The sequence below is a fragment of the Lissotriton helveticus genome, chromosome 2_1, assembly GCF_964261635.1.
Source record: "Lissotriton helveticus chromosome 2_1, aLisHel1.1, whole genome shotgun sequence".
NCBI lineage: Eukaryota > Metazoa > Chordata > Amphibia > Caudata > Salamandridae > Lissotriton > Lissotriton helveticus.
Genome location: NC_136059.1, coordinates 80,822,329 through 80,832,019, shown reverse-complemented (window position 1 = coordinate 80,832,019; position 9,691 = coordinate 80,822,329).

Below are 9,691 nucleotides of genomic sequence, written 5' to 3'. Positions count from 1 at the left end.
ATACCCTGTTGTCTGATTTGACGTGTTCTGTTCCGTCGGAAATAAACTCCTGTTTCCTGCCTTCCAGTCTCCAGCGCCTGCCTCTTTATTTGGGTAATCGTGAGTTGGGTGAGAAGCGGCTAACGCCGGGCAAACCTAGAAAAGGGGTAAACGACCTGATCTGCCTGAACCCTTTTTCATCACGTCCAAGCAGATAGCAGTGTCTATAAGTTTAAGAGAGAAAGAGAAATGATGTCAGAGAGTGAGAGAGAGAAAGAGAGAAACTGTGTCGCAGAGTCTGGAGTTGAGATTTTTTCTTGAAAAGTCAGATGTAGATTTACAAGCTCCTTGTGTCACTTTACCCATGTTAAAAGTGATTCAAAAGTGGCGTAATAAGGTTGTGGATATGTTTGTCAGAATGTTGTAACCTATCTGTTGTCACTGCTCAGAGTTAATTATAGATTTTACATAAAAGCTGCTGTACACTACGCACTCTGGGCCATATTATCAAGCCTGAGCGATAAAATTAGGCTGAATAAAGGGTCTGCATTTTGGATTTGAATTAATTTTAGAATAATTCATAACTCCAGCCAAGAAAGGCAGCAAGTGTGCACATTTTCCACTGCCTTTGGACGGGGTAGTTTTTACAACAAAAAAGTTTGATAAATGTCTAATAACTAGTGTTAAGGACAGTGACGCTTCTGTTTGTTGTTTTTGATGAGGCTGTTTTGTGTAACACAAAAGTTATTCGCAATAAATGGATAGAAATGTAAGTTTACCAAATTGAAGATCAATATGTGAGTATGGGCTGTTTGCTGAAGATGCTGTTGCAGTAGTTGATGTGCTTGATGCAGCAGCAAGTGGGTTGTTCTGCAATCTCAACAGCAAAGTTGTTGGGGTGCAAGTTGTTTAAGTATTGCACTATATTTTCTGTGCCAAAGGAGGATTTTTTGGATTGATCACACCTTGAAAGAGTTGTTTGGTAAATTTAACAGGTTACTAATGGTTGGTGTGTTTCAGTTAGTACGTGTCTGGACTTTGCTGGAATCTTTAAGGGACACATTAGAGATTTCATAATACAGAAACACTTTGTACTTAGTGACGTCCAATTCTATTTTGTGAAGAATGGTTGAATTCTACATCCGCCTTTAGAACTAATGGGAGGGTAGCATTTTAAAGTGTTTGACAGGTTACACTACATGTGTGCATACAGCTAAAGAAAACCTAGCATTGTTATGCATGGGCATCCTTGCACAGAAAACGTAGTATTCAGGATTGTCAAAGCTTGACATGGGAGTGACTGATGAGTTTATATATGTCAGTGACAAAAGAAAAACAAGTATGATTGTTTTACATTACAGATATACCGACCTGAAAGACTATGCATGTAAATCCATAAAATCGTTTTTGAAGGTATGGAGGAAAGCAGTGAAAGGGTGTTTAGAAGCAACACTGTCCAGCATAAAAAGTGCATAAGTATGTTTCTCCAGTATTAGGGGTGTCTTTCATAGATTCACATGCTTGAATATTCCCCGTCGTCGAAGTGGGAGTCCCACGGTACATAAAATAGTAGTAACAGATGCATGTATACATGAAAATATCATAAATAAAATATACATACATATAAAGTAATAAAATGTAAATTTTAAAAGTACCATAGAACATTATAAGCCCATTGAAAAGTCTAAGGGAGAACTCACTTTAGTAGCATATTAGTGTCATTATGTGTTGGTTCACATTCCAGCCAATCAGGCTGTAGCCTCCTCTAGAACCTTCTCCTCAGAAGCCCAAGTCCTCAGATTTTCTACTGCACGTCGTGTGAAGGGAGTCTCCCTGAGCTCTGCTCAGTTTTTCTTCAACTCTAGCTGTTTTCTCTTCAGAAATGTCTTCAAATAAGAAATCTTTATTTAAAGCCTGCCCTTTTTGTGGTAAACTGCGCCTTTTCCATGAGGATCCACACAGTAAATGCATTTACTGTCTCTACCCAGACCACGAGGTGAAAAACTGTAAGTACTGTCGCACTTTTCCTCCCAAGACTCTGAGGGATAGAGAGGCCCGTCTCCTTCTGTGGCTACAGAAGTTGAAGACTTCAGAGTCTGTGGTTTCTGAGGTAGAAAGTTTGTCATCTGGCATTTCAAAATCCTCTCAGAAGCGTGGGTCTGAGACTGAGGTTCCATCTCCTTTTCTGAAGAAAAGTAGACTGTTGGAGGCCGCCAGGGTTGTCTCCCCACAGGATTCGCTTCAGGGCACGTCTACGGGACCTGGTTCTCTGACGTCTGCGCCCAAAGCCTTGCCTTCCACTTTTAAATCTGGCATTGGCTTGTCGACGGGCTCGTCGACGCGTCCGTCGACGTCTTCAGCGACGACGAAATCGGTGACTGTAGCCTCTACGTCAACGACGACATGTACTATGTCAACCAGTGCTACTTCGACGATGTTCACCTCGTCGACGATAGCCCAGGAGGTGAGACCCATTGCTTCTATTGTAAAGATCTCGTAGACGAGTGTCAAATCAAAACCGTCGACGAAGAAGTCATCATCGACGCTTCCCTCGTCGACGCGAACCCCGTCGACGAAGGTCAAGTCATCTAAAAGCAGCTCGTCGACGGGCCCATCATCGTCTACGGCTGATGGTCGTCGACGGAGGCGCCGTCGACGACCATCATATCATTGTCGACGACTTTGTCGACGGCTGTCATCCCGTCGACGTCTACATCATCGTCGACGAGTAAGGCTCCAATCTCGGAAAAGAAATCTTCGTTGACGAAGAAAAAGCCTTCAATTTCAGCGTCGATTACATCTATGGCGACGACACAGACGCCGCAGGTTGATTCTAAGACTGCCGCATTTACGTCAACGGGCTCGTTGACGTCTCATCAACCTTTGGCCACAGCTACCACTTTTACAGTGGTTACTGCTTCTTCTTTGAGGACAGTACCTCTCATTCAACTGAGTCCAGTGAGAAGTGGAACTCCTCTTCAAGACCAATTGTTTCAGTCTGGTGAGGAAGAATCCGGAAACGATTCGGAGGTGGAACAACTATTCGGACAGGCATCTAGTCCATCTGATTTGCACATTAAGTGCCAGGAGTATAGTGATGAGGGTGACGAAGTGGATAACGTCGAAGATGGGAACAAAGTATTTCCTGTTGATGAATCAGAACCAGTTACTTCGGAGCCGGTTACGCAAATACCATTATCTGTGTTCATGAATTTGCAGCACATGCTAGATGACTATAATCGCAGGTTCCCTCCATCTACACCTGCCTCTCCAGCACCACAACTTCCTACACAGCCTCAACCTCAACTTCCTCAAGCACCTGCACCAGTTCCACCAGCGTCACCGGGGGGTGCTCGTCCTGACACCGACAACGAGGATCCTGATCCTCTCAACACTGATCACATCCACAATGACGTCGATATGGATGAGTGGGACAATTACAGGGCTCAAACACCTTCCACTCCGCCCGCCTCACCTCTAGCATCGTCTCCAGTGGATATTGCAAATTTCCATAATTTGATGGTCCGTGCTGCAAAGCGTTTTCATCTCACTGTCGAAAAACAACAAGATGAAAGTGAATGCTTCTTGTATGATTTTAAGGACCTATCACGAAGGCAATCCCACACAATACCAATCACTGACTATATTTGGCAGGCGGGCCTTAAGTTAATGGAACATCCAAATTCGGTACCTGCAGTTTTGCCCAGATTGGACAAAAAATATAAGGCTCCGGCGTCTAACCCCGGCCTGTTTGGTGTCACAACCGAAAGCAGATTCGGTTATAACTCAGCCAGCACAGAAAAGATCCCGCAATCCTGCTACACCACTCACGTCTCCTCCTGATCAGGAAGGCCGTAAGTTGGACTCCATAGGCAAAAAATGTACAACCATGGCGGCTAATACCTTGGCTATTTTGGGCCGTTACGACCGCCAGATGTGGTCCGAAATTGCCGCACTGATTCCTCAAATACCCGATGTCATCCGTGCAGAAGCGCAGGCCATTATTCAGGAGGGAGAGATAATTTCATCCGAAATTATTGATTGCGCGCTCGACATTTCCTCCACGGGTTTTCGTCAATTGGCTGGGGCTGCATTCTTGAGGCGTCAAGGCTGGTTTAAGTCTACCACCTTCCGTCCAGAGGTTCAGGCAAAAGTCCTGGATTTGCCGTACAACGAGGATTCGTTGTTTGGCAAACATGTAGATGATGCCCTTGAGGCGATAAAAAAGGACACCGACACTGCAAAGTCCTTAGCTACCCTCCAGTATAAGAAACGGCCCTTTCGGGGGGCACGAGGTAGAGGTGGAGGTTCCTCTACTTTTCGAGGATCAGGTCAATATCGTTCATACAACACCTACAACGATAACCGGCAGAGGGATTCCTACCAATCCCAGAATCGTCAGTCCACCGCCAGACCATACCAACGAAAAACAACATATAGAGGTGGCTCAAACAATAAGAAGCAGTGACCGTCTCAGTTCCTTTCTTCTGCCGACTGTAAATCTTGGAGGTCGCATCTCAAAGTACTTTTGCAAATGGTCCGTAATCACCTCCGACCAATGGGTCCTGGACGTTATCTCCAAAGGACATACCCTGGAGTTCGCAAAATTCCCTCCCACACGTCCACCTTCGGGGCCACCCTCGCCTCATCTCAAAGAACTTTTGGCCCAGGTGAAATTGATGATCAAAAAAGGAGCCATTGAAGTAGTGCCGCAAGGCCAACACGATTTTTCTTAGTCAAGAAAAAGTCGGGGGAATGGCGTCCAATTTTGGACTTACGGGCCCTGAACAAATTTATCATTTTGAAAACTTTTCAGATGTTAACTCTGCTTCAAATTCTGAATTATCTCAATCCAGGGGAATTCTTTTCAACGATCGACCTCCAAGACGCATATTTCCATGTGCCAATTCACCCCAGACACAGGAAGTATCTACGCTTCACAGTTGGACAGCTGCACTTCCAATTCAAAGTCCTACCATTCGGCCTTCGATCAGCGCCGAGGGTCTTTACCAAGATCTTGGCCCTGGTAGCTGCCTTCATGCGTCTGCAAGGCGTCCAATTTTATCCATACCTGGACGACTGCCTCATCAAAGCCAAGACTTTCCACCTGACGGAGCAGCACACCCAAGTCTGCGTCTCCCTTTTCCAATCCCTGGGGTTTTCAATCAATTGCCAAAAGTCACACTTTCATCCGTCGCAAAGGCGAGATTTTCTCGGAGCCTCGCTAGATTTTCGACAGGGGAAAGTGTTCGTTTCCCAAGAAAGACAGGACCGCATGGTAAAGATGGTGCACTTCCTACAGTCAAAACTGTACATTTCTGTCCGAATGTTCAAATCATTCCTTGGCATGGCTTCCTCGTGCATCCAACTTATCCCCAATTGCAGATTGCACATGAGGGCTCTACAGGAGGAATTAGACAAACAGTGGAAACAGGTGTCAGGGTCATTCGAGGACAAAGTCCTTCTAACACCTCGCATCCAGAAAGCGCTGGAGTGGTGGGCTCACCCTCCAAACATATCTGCGGGCCGTTCATTCCGAGACGAACCTCCGACTCTGACGCTTACAACAGGCGCGTCTCTCGAGGGATGGGGAGCGCATCTCGACAGCATGTCTGTAAAAGGCAAGTGGACGGCGAGCCAACGTACTTGGCATATCAATCGCCTGGAACTCTTGGCGATTTTCTTGGCCCTAAAGTCCTTCCAGAGGTTAGTGCAGGGACACACTCTGCTGGTGAGGACAGACAACACCACCAGCATGCACTACCTCAACAAACAGGGCGGCAAGAGGTCACTCCTACTTTCACAACTGGCACAAGAAATATGGGATTGGGCGATTCAACACCAAATTCATCTCACAGCCATCCATGTGCCGGGTGTAGCCAATGTTCTGGCGGACTCACTCAGCCGGGCGTCGTCAGACAATCACGAGTGGGAACTCAACCAACCAACCGTCGATTTCATCTTCCGGCAGTGGGGCCAGCCGCAGATGGATCTTTTCGCGACTGCTACCAACAGGAAATGTCAACGCTTTGCAAGTCGGCATCCCCACAGAGAGTCGAGCGGAAATGCATTTTCGATCAATTGGTCGAACGACTTCATCTACGCTTTCCCTACACTTCCTCTAATTCTTCGCCTGTTACACAGGATGAGGTTTCAACCTTGCCACATCATCCTGATTGCACCCAAATGGCCGAGGCGTCCATGGTTCACGAACCTGCTCCTATTTTCACAGTCCGACCCGATACCGCTTCATCCTCTACCTCATCTCCTCACGATGAATCAGGGACAAATCTTTCAATCGGATCCGGCATACCTCCAACTCCATGCCTGGAACCTGAATACTATGAATTTACACGTCTGAATATCGACGAAGACTGCAGAGAGGTGTTAGCGCGTGCTCGCGCTCCATCAACCATTAAAACCTATCAGTTAAAGTGGAAGCGTTTCTGTGTCTGGTGCCACACTAAAGGTTTGGACCCCATGACTGCAAAACCGGAACAGATCTTGCCTTTCTTTTTATCCCTGGCGAGATCAGGACTTTCACACTCAACTCTTAAAGTGTTTCTGGCGGCGATTTCCCGCTTCCGTCATGATGGTTTTACATCTCTATGTTCCTCGAGAATCATTAAGCAATGTTACAAGGGCCTTTTTAGGATGTTTTCACCTATTCGTCGCCCTCCACCTGCCTGGCGCTTGAATTTGGTCTTGTCTCAACAGCTTCTACCTCCATTCGAGCCTATCCACTCTGCAAGTCTAAAATTTCTCACATGGAAAGTTGCTCTCTTGCTCGCCTTGACATCCTCGAGACGTGTCAGTGACATCCAGGCGTTTACCATACAGCCTCCTTTTCTACAATTCTCCAATGAGGCTGTAACATTGCGAACTAATCCTAAGTTCATTCCGAAGGTTCCCAGTGACTTTCATCTCAACGAACCTGTAATCGTGAAGACTTTCTCTCCTGCTCCGCAACCTCCAGCTGAGCGGTCATTACATTCTTTCGATGTGAAACGTTGTCTCAAATTTTACATTCAGCGAACTGCAACTGTCAGAAAGTCAGATCAGTTGTTTGTGGCGTATGGCCCAATTTGCAAAGGACAACCTGTTACCAAACAGACCATAACTAGGTGGATATTCTCTACCATATCCTTTTGCCACCAACGGGCTGGGAAGCCCCTTTCTGCTCCAGTCCGTGCTCACTCAACTAGAGCGGTGTCTACTTCTGCTGCCCTTTTTGCGGGGGTACCCCTGAGGCAGATCTGCAGAGCTGCTACTTGGTCGAGCAGCCATACTTTTACAAAACACTACTGCCTGCAATCAACAGACGCCGCGGATGCGGCAGTAGGTCAAGCGGTGCTGCGGAATCTTTTCCAATAAAGGTGAGCCTCTGTTGCTACCCGCCTCCAGTCATAAAGGTTTTTCTATTACTATTTTAGTATTTATTGCATATTGACTGATATGTTTACCTTACTTGCTTTGGTATATCACCTTTATGAGTTATGTGATGATTTACTGCTTTCTACTCTTATTCAAGCATGTGAATCTATGAAAGACACCCCTAATACTGGAGAAGAACAAAAGTTACTTACCTGTAAACTGTGGTTCTCCAGTATTGGTGTCTTTCATAGATTCACATGCGATCCTCCCTTCAGAGGCTCTCTTCTCCTCAGGTACTTTTACTTACTTTGTGCTACGAAAATCTGAGGACTTGGGCTTCTGAGGAGAAGGTTCTAGAGGAGGCTACAGCCTGATTGGCTGGATTGTGAACCAACACATAATGACACTAATATGCTACTAAAGTGAGTTCTCCCTTAGGCTTTTCAATGGGCTTATAATGTTCTATGTATATTTTATTTATGATATTTTCATGTATACATGCATATGTTACTACTATTTTATGTACCGTGGGACTCCCACTTCGACGATGGGGAATATTCAAGCATGTGAATCTATGAAAGACACCAATACTGGAGAACCACAGTTTACAGGTAAGTAACTTTTGTTCTTTTAAGTAACATATGATCACATGCAAGATATCTAATTAGATATTTGCACACTCCTGCAGTCTAGTCTTGTGTGCAAATTATCTTAAAAAGTAATATTGAGACACACTTTTTTTCACTTGATACGATTTGCACAATCCTTTTAGAGTTGGACCAGAGTTCCTCATTCCTACTTAATTTTCTTTTTGAAATTGAGCAATTATTTTGTTTACCTGTTGAAATACAAAGCAAAGGTCACTGGCGCATTCTTAACACCTCTGGGGTGGTGATCTCTCCACCACTTTTCTCATTCAAGAGAAGCCAAAATCTACGAGATGATCTTGTACATACTAGGCCCCAATCCCTCCCTCAGGATTCTTTGACTACACTGTGGAACCTTCCTCCTGTTCAGGGTCACTATCCGTGTGGCACATGTTCCGCGTGTCCCCAGACTGAGAAAACCTTGACTATCGATATAGGCACACAGCGCCCTTGGGTGCTCAAACAACATACTAATTGCAACAGCGAGAGGGTGATCTACTTGATTACTTGTCCCTGCTCCCTTCATTATGTGGGGATGACATCAAGAAAGGTCAAATTGAGAATCCTCGAGCATAAGAGCACCATTGGGCGCAATAGACAGGCCAAACGTCTAACCAACCATTTTTTGACCATGAAACACACTGCTGATGAAATGAAGTGGGTAGTGCTGGAACAACCGTTTATTCCTCATCATGTCAATGACATCTCACGCTACCTTTTCATTAAGGAACAGAAATGGATCTTTAAACTTAAGTGTGATGTGACTGGGTTAAATGATGACATCCCGTGGATTCAGATCTAACTGCTGGGGTTCTGGTCAGGTTTATTCATTAATGCATCTACCTATTTTTGTTCTCTGTGACCCTTTGAACTTGTGTTGTACTTTCAACTTTTTCTTAGTGGCACACTGCATTCTGATGTTGTGGCCTTTCGTCCTCTACACACCCCCCTTTGTTCTAAAGGGACATCGGGCATTTTAGGAATCTGTGGTATATTTCACCACAATTGTCTTACCATCCCTGTGATTCATCGTGTTGGATGTCTTCATGCTAGCCGAGTTATGGATTCATTTATTCCATCTGTCCTTTCCCGGCTTTGCATTTACCAACTATCAGGCTTTGATCAGACGAGCCTTCGAATACTTGGTGTTCACATATTATATTTTGGCCACTGCTCTGAGTTTGCGCAGTTCTAGCTTGTTATTGCGGAGCACCGGTAATACAAGAGACCTTTTCCCCACGAGTCCGCACTGTTTCCTTGTGGGTCCGCGGGCGCATCACGCTCGCACGCAATACCGGATACAATACCTCTCTTTCCGGTTTTCTTTAGCGAGCATAACATTGGAGCTTCGTTAGACCTGTGGACTGTTCGTCCTTTTAATCCTTGCGGTCATGACATTTTTGCCGCACAGCTGATGTGGGACGTGAGCCCATCGCTATTTCTTTGTAAAGATACTTTTTGTTAAGATATCCAGCAGGATACATTGCGCCTGTTAAAATAGAGTGAAAATAATAGCGAACATACGCCATTAGTACTTCCGGTTTCCGCTATGTATGGTCGACCTATCCTATTTCTTGTTGCCTGCATTTCCGGTTTCCGGTTTTTCATCTGCCAATTAAGCACAACACGTTTCCGTGTGCGGTCCGTAACCCTCCATTTATAGACGGCCGCTTCCCCTGCACCAATACTTT